Below are 8,665 nucleotides of genomic sequence, written 5' to 3' on the forward strand. Positions count from 1 at the left end.
TAAGTCCCTAGCAGGTGGAAGGCTGCAATCTGCTAAAAATCCACCGGATGGCAACGGAGAGCCGCAGTCCCCGGCTCGTCCACAAGGCGGCGCCAGCACTCGGGTTGCAGGCTGCATTCTGCTAAAAATCCACCGGATGGCAACGGAGAGCCGCTCTCCCCCGCTTGCCCACAAGGCGGCGCCACTTCCAGGCGACCCAGGGGGCTAAGCCTGAGGTGGCAGGCCGGCCCAGGGTTCCAGGAGAGAGGGAGAGATCGTCCCAGGCGGCTGGGACAGCCAGGCCTACCCGAGCCTGGGTAATGCCAGAGGCTAAGTCCCTAGCAGGTGGAAGGCTGCAATCTGCTAAAAATCCACCGGATGGCAACGGAGAGCCGCGGTCCCCGGCTCGTCCACAAGGCGGCGCCAGCACTCGGGTTGCAGGCTGCATTCTGCTAAAAATCCACCGGATGGCAACGGAGAGCCGCTCTCCCCCGCTTGTCCACAAGGCGGCGCCACTTCCAGGCGACCCAGGGGGCTAAGCCTGAGGGCGGCAGGCCGGCCCAGGGTTCCAGGAGAGAGGGAGAGATCGTCCCAGGCGGCTGGGACAGCCAGGCCGACCCGAGCCTGGGTAATGCCAGAGGCTAAGTCCCTAGCAGGTGGAAGGCTGCAATCTGCTAAGTGTCTACCAAGAGGGCACCACTTCCAGGCAACCCAGGGGGCTAAGCCTGAGGCGGCAGGCTGGCCCAGGGTTCCAGGAGAGAGGGAGAGATCGTCCCAGGCGGCTGGGAAAAAAGCCAGGCCGACCCAGGGCTACCCTAGCCTGGGTAAAGCCAGAGGCTAAGTCCCTAGCAGGCGGCAGGCTGCGTTCTGCTAAGTGACTTCCAGAGGGAGACACTTCCAGGAGACCCAGGGGGCTAAGCCTGAGGGCGGCAGGCCGGCCCAGGGTTCCAGGAGAGAGGGAGAGTTCGTCCCAGGCGGCTGGGAAAAAAGCCAGGCCTACCCAGGGCTACCCGAGCCTGGGTACATGCCGGAGGCTAAGTCCCTAGCAGGTGGAAGGCTGCAATCTGCTAAAAATCCACCGGATGGCAACGGAGAGCCGCGGTCCCCGGCTCGTCCACAAGGCGGCGCCAGCACTCGGGTTGCAGGCTGCATTCTGCTAAAAATCCACCGGATGGCAACGGAGAGCCGCTCTCCCCCGCTTGTCCACAAGGCGGCGCCACTTCCAGGCGACCCAGGGGGCTAAGCCTGAGGGCGGCAGGCCGGCCCAGGGTTCCAGGAGAGAGGGAGAGATCGTCCCAGGCGGCTGGGAAAGCCAGGCCTACCCAGGGCTACCCGAGCCTGGGTACATGCCGGAGGCTAAGTCCCTAGCAGGTGGAAGGCTGCATTCTGCTAAGTGTCTACCAGAGGTAGACGCTTCCAGGAAACCCAGGGGGCTAAGCCTGAGGGCGGCAGGCCGGCCATGGGCTCCAGGAGAGAGGGAGAGATTGTCCCAGGCGGCTGGGAAAGCCAGGCCTACCCAGGGCTACCCGAGCCTGGATACATGCCGGAGGCTAAGTCCCTAGCAGGTGGAAGGCTGCATTCTGCTAAAAATCCACCGGATGGCAACGGAGAGCCGCGGTCCCCGGCTCGTCCACAAGGCGGCGCCAGCACTCGGGTTGCAGGCTGCATTCTGCTAAAAATCCACCGGATGGCAACGGAGAGCCGCTCTCCCCGGCTCGTCCACAAGGCGGCGCCACTTCCAGGCGACCCAGGGGGCTAAGCCTGAGGGCGGCAGGCCGGCCCAGGGTTCCAGGAGAGAGGGAGAGATCGTCCCGGGCGGCTGGGAAAAAAGCCAGGCCGACCCAGGGCTACCCTAGCCTGGGTAAAGCCAGAGGCTAAGTCCCTAGCAAGGCGGTAGGCTGCGTTCTGCTAAGTGACTTCCAGAGGGAGACACTTCCAGGAGACCCAGGGGGCTAAGCCTGAGGGCGGCAGGCCGGCCCGGGGTTCCAGGAGAGAGGGAGAGATCGTCCCAGGCGGCTGGGAAAAAAGCCAGGCCGACCCAGGGCCACCCCAGCCTGGGTAAAGCCAGAGGATAAGTCCCTAGCAGGTGGAAAGCTGCAATTTGCTATGGAAAGCTGCAATTTGCTATGGAAAGCTGCAATTTGCTAAAAATCCACCGGATGGCAACGTAGAGCCGCTCTCCCCGGCTCGTCCACAAGGCGGCGCCACTTCCGGGCGACCCAGGGGGCTAAGCCTGAGGGCGGCAGGCCGGCCCAGGGTTCCAGGAGAGAGGGAGAGATCGTCCCGGGCGGCTGGGAAAAAGCCAGGCCGACCCAGGGCTGCCGTTGCCTGGGTAATGCCGGAGGCCGAGTCCCTAGCAGGTGGCAGGCTGCTAGCGTCTACCAGAGGGCGAGATCCCGCCTCCCCGAGCGGCCGGGGAGAGAGGATTTGCAGGAGCTGACAGGCGCGCACGCAGAAGGGAAATCCCCCTTGGCGGCCGGGGGGAGAGACGATTTGCAGGAGCTGACAGGCGCGCACGCGCGCGCGCAGAAGGGAAAGTCCCCGGGCGGCCGCGGGGAGAGAGGAGAGATGATTGGCAGGAGCTGACAGGCGCGCACGCGCAGAAGGGAAGTCACCCTCGGCGGGCGGCGGGAGAGACGATTTGCAGGAGCTGACAGGCGCGCACGCGCAGAAGGGAGAGTCGTCCCCCCCGGGCCGGGGAGAGAGATGATTGGCAGCCGGCGGAGGTAGCTGCCAGGCGGACCAGAAGGAGAACTGCGGCCGCTCCGAGCAGAAGGGAAATCCCCCGGGCCTCCGGGGAGACGAGCGGCCTCTGGCAGGCGCGGCGAGCCGGCGCCGGCGCCGCCATCCCGGGCGAGGCGACGGGCGCCTCCCGCCCGGCGCATATGGCACTTCCGTCGACACTTAGTCAAATTTTCAACTTTCAAAATTCCTCCGGCGGCCGTGTTTCACTCCGGGGAGCGGCGCCCTCACGCCGGCGGCGGCGCGCCTCGGCCGGCACGAAGGGGTACCACCTCGAGTCGGTGTCGGGGGTCCCGCCGTGGAACCGGGCGTCGGACGGCCCCGGAGGAGGCCTCGGAGCCGAAAAGGCACTACCGGAATGAGGTTGAATTTGACGGCCGGATCCGGGCCGGAGTTCCACAAAGTCGGACACTTTGAGTGGTTGGTCTTCATGTAATGGGACAGGTGACACTCTCTCTGTGACCTACTTTTGAACACCCCCGTCAAGAACCGTGTCCGAGACAGCGTGTGCTGTCAATTAGCTTACCAAAAGTCAGAGTACCAGGGCATCGGACACCCGACTCTGACAAAGTCCCAGTGAACTCTGCTGACAGGCCGCCGACGGCGGATCCCTGCGGGGGGGAGGCAGAGCGAGGGCACCGCCCCCCCGGGTTGCGAGACAAGCCTCTTTAGGTCGCGTGGCAAGCCTCGGTTTTCAGGCGGGCGCTTCCCGCCGAGCCAATCGGCACTTTTAGACACTTTTGGGGAAAAAAAAAAGAAAAAGTCAAACTTTGAAAAATAAATAACCAACGAAACACGGACCAATGAGAACCGCTTCCGGCTGGTCGCGGAAGGGAGAGATGATTGGCAGGAGCTGCCCTGCGCGCTAGAATGAGAACTGCGGCCGCTCCGAGCAGAAGGGAAATCCCCCGGGCGGGCCAGGGGAGACGAGCGGCCGCTGGCAGGTACGGCGAGAGGGCGCCGGTGCCGCCATCCCGGGCGAGGCGACGGGCGCCCCCCGCTGAGCCGATCGGCTCTCGGACACTTTGGGGAAAAAAATAAAAAATAAAAAAGGCAAACTTTGAAATAAAACCCCACGAAACACGGACCTCGGTGAGATCCCCCGGGCGGCCGGGGAGAGATGATTGGCAGGAGCTGCCAGGCGCGCAGAAGGGAAGTCCCCCTGTGCGGCCGGGGAGAGATGATTGGCAGCAGGCGGAGGCAGCCGCCAGGCGGACCAGAAGGAGAACTGCGGCCGCTCCGAGCAGAAGGGAAATCCCCCGGCGCGGGCCAGGGGAGACGAGCGGCCGCTGGCAGGTACGGCGAGAGGGCGCCGGTGCCGCCATCCCGGGGGAGGCGACGGGCGCCTCCCGCCGAGCCGATCGGCACTTTTAGACACTTTGGGGGAAAAAGACCGACATTTTAATAAACCCCATACAACACGGACCAGTGAGAACTGCAGCCGGCCGGCCGGCCGGCCGGCGCAGAAGGGAGGTCCCCCGGGAGGGCCGGGGGAGAGATGATTGGCAGGCGGAGGTAGCTGCCAGGCGCGCGCAGAAGGGAAGTTCCCCCGGGCGGCCGGGGGGAGAGAGAGAGAGAGATGATTGGCAGCCGGCGGAGGTAGCTGCCAGGCGGACCAGAACGAGAACTGCGGCCGCTCGGAGCGGAAGGGGAAGTCTGAGGCGGCAGGCCGGCCCAGGGTTCATGGAGAGAGGGAGAGATTGTCCCAGGCGGCTGGGAAAAAAGCCAGGCCGACCCAGGGCCACCCCAGCCTGGGTAAAGCCAGAGGATAAGTCCCTAGCAGGCGGCAGGCTGCGTTCTGCTAAGTGTCTACCGAGAGGGCACCACTTCCAGGCAACCCAGGGGGCTAAGCCTGAGGCGGCAGGCTGGCCCAGGGTTCCAGGAGAAGAGGGAGAGATCGTCCCAGGCGGCTGGGAAAGCCAGGCCTACCCAGGGCTACCCGAGCCTGGGCACATGCCGGAGGCTAAGTCCCTAGCAGGTGGAAGGCTGCAATCTGCTAAAAATCCACCGGATGGCAACGGAGAGCCGCAGTCCCCGGCTCGTCCACAAGGCGGCGCCAGCACTCGGGTTGCAGGCTGCATTCTGCTAAAAATCCACCGGATGGCAACGGAGAGCCGCTCTCCCCGGCTCGTCCACAAGGCGGCGCCACTTCCAGGCGACCCAGGGGGCTAAGCCTGAGGCGGCAGGCCGGCCCAGGGTTCCAGGAGAGAGAGGGAGAGATCGTCCCAGGCGGCTGGGAAAGCCAGGCCGACCCAGGGCTACCCGAGCCTGGGTAAAGCCAGAGGCTAAGTCCCTAGCAGGTGGCAGGCTGCATGCTGCCAAGTGTCTACCGAGAGGGCACCACTTCCAGGCGACCCAGGGGGCTAAGCCTGAGGCGGCAGGCTGGCCCAGGGTTCCAGGAGAGAGGGAGAGATTGTCCCAGGCGGCTGGGAAAGCCAGGGCTACCCGAGCCTGGGTACATGCCGGAGGCTGAGTCCCTAGCAGGCGGCAGGCTGAATTCTGCTAAGTGTCTACCAGAGGGCGACACTTCCAGGAGACCCAGGGGGCTAAGCCTGAGGCGGCAGGCTGGCCCAGGGTTCCAGGAGAGAGGGAGAGATTGACCCAGGCGGCTGGGAAAGCCAGGCCTACCCAGGGCCACCCGAGCCTGGGTACATGCCGGAGGCTAAGTCCCTAGCAGGTGGAAGGCTGCAATTTGCTATGGAAAGCTGCAATTTGCTAAAAATCCACCGGATGGCAACGGAGAGCGGCTCTCCCCGGCTCGTCCACAAGGCGGCGCCACTTCCAGGCGACCCAGGGGGCTAAGCCTGAGGCGGCAGGCCGGCCCAGGGTTCCAGGAGAGAGGGAGAGATTGTCCCAGGCGGCTGGGAAAGCCAGGCCGACCCAGGGCTACCCGAGCCTGGGTAAAGCCAGAGGCTAAGTCCCTAGCAGGTGGCAGGCTGCATTCTGCTAAGTGTCTACCAAGAGGGCACCACTTCCAGGCAACCCAGGGGGCTAAGCCTGAGGCGGCAGGCTGGCCCAGGGTTCCAGGAGAAGAAGGAGAGATCGTCCCAGGCGGCTGGGAAAGCCAGGCCTACCCAGGGCTACCCGAGCCTGGGTACATGCCGGAGGCTAAGTCCCTAGCAGGTGGAAGGCTGCAATTTGCTATGGAAAGCTGCAATTTGCTAAAAATCCACCGGATGGCAACGGAGAGCGGCTCTCCCCGGCTCGTCCACAAGGCGGCGCCACTTCCAGGCGACCCAGGGGGCTAAGCCTGAGGCGGCAGGCCGGCCCAGGGTTCCAGGAGAGAGGGAGAGATTGTCCCAGGCGGCTGGGAAAGCCAGGCCGACCCAGGGCTACCCGAGCCTGGGTAAAGCCAGAGGCTAAGTCCCTAGCAGGTGGCAGGCTGCATTCTGCTAAGTGTCTACCAAGAGGGCACCACTTCCAGGCGACCCAGGGGGCTAAGCCTGAGGCGGCAGGCTGGCCCAGGGTTCCAGGAGAGAGGGAGAGATTTGTCCCAGGCGGCTGGGAAAGCCAGGCCTACCCAGGGCTACCAGAGCCTGGGTACATGCCGGAGGCTAAGTCCCTAGCAGGTGGAAGGCTGCAATTTGCTATGGAAAGCTGCAATTTGCTAAAAATCCACCGGATGGCAACGGAGAGCGGCTCTCCCCGGCTCGTCCACAAGGCGGCGCCACTTCCAGGCGACCCAGGGGGCTAAGCCTGAGGCGGCAGGCCGGCCCAGGGTTCCAGGACAGAGGGAGAGATCGTCCCAGGCGGCTGGGAAAAGCCAGGCCGACCCAGGGCTGCCGGAGCCTGGGTAATGCCAGAGGCCGAGTCCCTAGCAGGTGGCAGGCTGCTAGCGTCTACCAGAGGGCGAGATCCCGCCTCCCCGAGCGGCCGGGGAGAGAGGATTTGCAGGAGCTGACAGGCGCGCAGAAGGGAAATCCGGAGAGATGATTGGCAGCCGGCGGAGGCAGCCGCCAGGCGGACCGGAAGGAGAACTGCGGCCGCTGGGAGCGGAAGGGAAATCCCCCGGGCGTCCGGGGAGACTAGCGGCCGCGGCAGGCGCGGCGACCCGGCGCCGGTGCCGCCATCCCGGGCGAGGCGACGGGCGCCTCCCCGCCGGCGCGGTTGGCACTTCCGTCGACACTTTGCCAAATTTTCAACTTTCAAAATTCCTCCGGCGGCCGTTTTTCACACCGGGGAGCGGCGTCCTCACGCCGGCGGCGGCGCACCTCGGCCGGCAAAAAGGGGTACCTCCTCGAGTCGGTGTCGGGGGTCCCGCCGTGGAACCGGGCGTCGGACGGCCCCGGAGGAGGCCTCGGAGCGGAAAAGGCACTACCGGAATGAGGTTGAATTTGACGGCCGGATCCGGGCCGGAGTTCCACAAAGTCGGACACTTTGAGTGGTTGGTCTTCATGTAATGGGACAGGTGACACTCTCTCTGTGACCTACTTTTGAACACCCCCGTCAAGAACCGTGTCCGAGACAGCGAGTCCTGTCAATTAGCTTACCAAAAGTCAGAGTACCAGGGGATCGGACACCCGACTCTGACAAAGTCCCAGTGAACTCTGCTCACAGGCCGCCGACGGCGGATCCCCGCGGGGGGGAGGCAGAGCGAGGGCACCGCCCCCCCGGGTTGCGTGACAAGCCTCTTCAGGTCGCGTGGCAAGCCGCAGTTTTCAGGCGGGCGCCTCCCGCCGAGCCGATCGGCACTTAGACGCTTTGGGGGAAAAAAAGGTCAAACGCACAAAAAAAAAACCCCATAAAACACGGACCATAAGAGATCCCCCGGGCGGCCGGGGAGAGATGATTGGCAGGAGCTGACAGGCGCGCAGAAGGGAAATCCCCCGAGCGGCCGCTGGCAGGCACGGCGACCCGGCGCCGGTGCCGCCATCCCGGGCGAGGCGACGGGCGCCCCCCGCTGAGCCGATCGGCTCTTAGACACTTTGGGGAAAAAAAAGACAAACTTTGAAATAAAACCCCACGAAACACGGACCTTAACGAGATCCCCCGGGCGGCCGGGGAGAGATGATTGGCAGGAGCTGCCAGGCGCGCAGAAGGGAAATCCCCCTTGGCGGCCGGGGAGAGATGATTGGCAGGAGCTGACAGGCGCGCAGAAGGGAAATCCCCCGGGCGGCCGGGGAGAGATGATTGGCAGCCGGCGGAGGCAGCCGCCAGGCGGACCAGAAGGAGAACTGCGGCCGCTGGGAGCGGAAGGGAAATCCCCCGGGCGTCCGGGGAGACTAGCGGCCGCTGGCAGGCGCGGCGACCCGGCGCCGGTGCCGCCATCCCGGGCGAGGCGACGGGCGCCTCCCCGCCGGCGCGGTTGGCACTTCCGTCGACACTTTGCCAAATTTTCAACTTTCAAAATTCCTCCGGCGGCCGTTTTTCACACCGGGGAGCGGCGTCCTCACGCCGGCGGCGGCGCACCTCGGCCGGCAAAAAGGGGTACCACCTCGAGTCGGTGTCGGGGGTCCCGCCGTGGAACCGGGCGTCGGACGGCCCCGGAGGAGGCCTCGGAGCGGAAAAGGCACTACCGGAATGAGGTTGAATTTGACGGCCGGATCCGGGCCGGAGTTCCACAAAGTCGGACACTTTGAGTAGTTGGTCTTCATGTAATGGGACAGGTGACACTCTCTCTGTGACATACTTTTGAACACCCCCGTCAAGAACCGTGTCCGAGACAGCGGGTCGTGTCAATTAGCTTACCAAAAGTCGGAGTACCAGGGCCTCGGACATCCGTCTCCGACAAAGTCCCTGCGACCTCAGCTCTCACGACCGCCGATAGTGGATCTCCGCTGGGGGCGAAAAGAGCGAGGACGCGCCGGTTGCGAGACAAGCCCCCTCCGCGTCGCGTGGCAAGCCTCGGACGAGTCACCCGTCACCCGCGGGTCACCCACCGATCGATCTGACGGCCGCCGACCCGGCGGGAAGGGACCCTCGCTCGGCCGGACCTAGGGGGTCC

The sequence above is a fragment of the Leptodactylus fuscus genome, unplaced genomic scaffold (genome assembly GCF_031893055.1).
Source record: "Leptodactylus fuscus isolate aLepFus1 unplaced genomic scaffold, aLepFus1.hap2 HAP2_SCAFFOLD_1171, whole genome shotgun sequence".
Lineage (NCBI taxonomy): Eukaryota > Metazoa > Chordata > Amphibia > Anura > Leptodactylidae > Leptodactylus > Leptodactylus fuscus.